The sequence below is a fragment of the Mus pahari genome, chromosome 4, assembly GCF_900095145.1.
Source record: "Mus pahari chromosome 4, PAHARI_EIJ_v1.1, whole genome shotgun sequence".
Taxonomy (NCBI): Eukaryota; Metazoa; Chordata; class Mammalia; order Rodentia; family Muridae; genus Mus; species Mus pahari.
The window spans coordinates 38639396-38641445 of NC_034593.1; the positions used below are offsets into that span (position 1 = coordinate 38639396).

Here is a 2050-nt window from a genome sequence, read left to right on the forward strand (position 1 = left end):
CATGTAGAGGGCAGAAGAGGGAGTCAATAGTTGTTCTGTTTGATCGCTCTCTTCCTTTGCCTCTAAGTCAAGGTCTTCCTTTGAACCTGGAGCTATTCAGGCTAATAGCAAGTCCTAAAGGCTTACTTGTCTCCACCAAAACAATGCTGAGTTTAAAGACAGGGGTGTGGGGACTTGAACTCATCTCCTCTTGTTGGTGCTGAGGAAACTGCCCAGGTCAACATCTTGTATATCACCTTGTAGAACTCTAAAATAAAGCAATGTATTTTGTTTTAAAATGTTAATATCCTCTATTTCTGGGCCATAAAAATATTAGGGTCATAAAAATAGCATTTTAAGATATTTGTAGGTGTAACAACTTCATTTTTTCAGAATATGTCATTACCTCTATATATTTTTAAAATTTACTATCAGAAAAAAAAAGAAATGTCCTCATCGAATAATAGTTCCCATTCATGATTATGTTACTAACTATGGCGAAAATAATAATAGCTCTTAATTAATTAGTCTCTTTTTCTGTTAATAAATAAAGAACTCCACTAGAAAGCATACAAAAGATATATATATATATATATATATATATGATATACCCTCAGCAGCAAGTATACTAAATGTGGAATTATATAGAAAACATTAGTATGGCTCCTGTTCAACGATGACACACAAATTCAGTGCTTCATATTTTCTGGAAGTAACATGTTGGTTGGGAAAGAATATGACCAATTATATAAAAATTTAAATTAAGAAAATAAATTATTCTGTAATTTATTTTTTACAGTACAGTTGTTATCCTTTTCCAGGTCTGCCCTCTGACTGTTCCTCATTCTATACCTCCCCGCTCCACTGTCTCCTAGAGGATGTCCCCACACCCTACTCCTCACCCCCACCACACCAGACCTCTTCAATTCCTGGGGCCTCAAGTCTCCCCAGGGTTAGATGCATCTTCCCTCACTGGGGCAAATCAAGCAGTCTTCTGCTATATATTCCAGCGTCTCAGAACAGCTAGTGTCTGCTCAGTATCTGTGAGATCTCAGGGGTTCAGAGTAGTTGAGACTACTGTTCTTCCTATGCTACCACCCTCCTCAGCACCTTCNTCCAGCTTTTGCCTAATTTAACTACAGGGGGCCCAGAAATACTAAATACCATCACCTCTTTGTTCAACTGAGAAACTTAAGGAAAAGGGGTGACATTTTTTTGTGTACCTTGAAATTTATAACCAAAGACTTCAGGATCATTACTGTGATACATGATAACATTTATGAAATTTAAAATGATGCCTTACTTTTTAGGGAATCTGTAAGCTGAATCTGATTGAATTACTTAAGGAACAGGAGATGTTTCTCCTATTTAAAAATTTGAATGTGGGGTTTGTGTTTATGTGTGTTGTAGCATTTATGCATCAGGGTGTGAGGTTTGCACATGGATCTGTGTGTATGCATGATGAGACCAGAGTAAAATATGGGGAGGAGTCTTTCTCTATTGCCCCCATTCCCTTATTCCTTTCATTGCCTCTCACCGAACCAGAAATTTATCTGTGAACTAAACTGCCTGACCAGAGAGTTGTGGGGATCGCCCTGGTAACATCCCCACAGTATCAAAATATCACACAGAACAGTNTGTTTCTGAAGTACTGNAATNTGAAATGTCTGAGGAAAGATTTTCTCCCATGTACTCTCATTGCTCCTTTATGGATAGTTGCTTTTCCTAGTTTTATTATTATGACAAATAAGTAGCTGCTTCAATTTTACTTTGTCATCATTCTGGAAAGTGAGAACATGGGAATCACATAGCCAAGAATAATACTTTCTTTAATCNTCCAATGTAATCTGAACACAGATCACAGCTAATGTTTACCAAACCTGCACACACACACACACACACACACACACACACACACACACACACGTACGCATGCACGCATGCACACACACACACACACACACACACACACACACACAAGCTAAGTAGTCATAAAAATCTCCTTGCCATAAAATTCATTATTTTGACATATTTAGACCAAAATTAAATAAAATATTTGTACATATTCAAC

At 37.2% G+C, this 2050-nt stretch overlaps 1 pseudogene; it reads left to right on the forward strand.

Moving 5' to 3' along the window:
- The first annotated feature begins 586 nt into the window (after positions 1-586).
- Positions 587-686, forward strand: LOC115063871 (annotated as a pseudogene).
- The last annotated feature ends 1364 nt before the right edge of the window (positions 687-2050 follow it).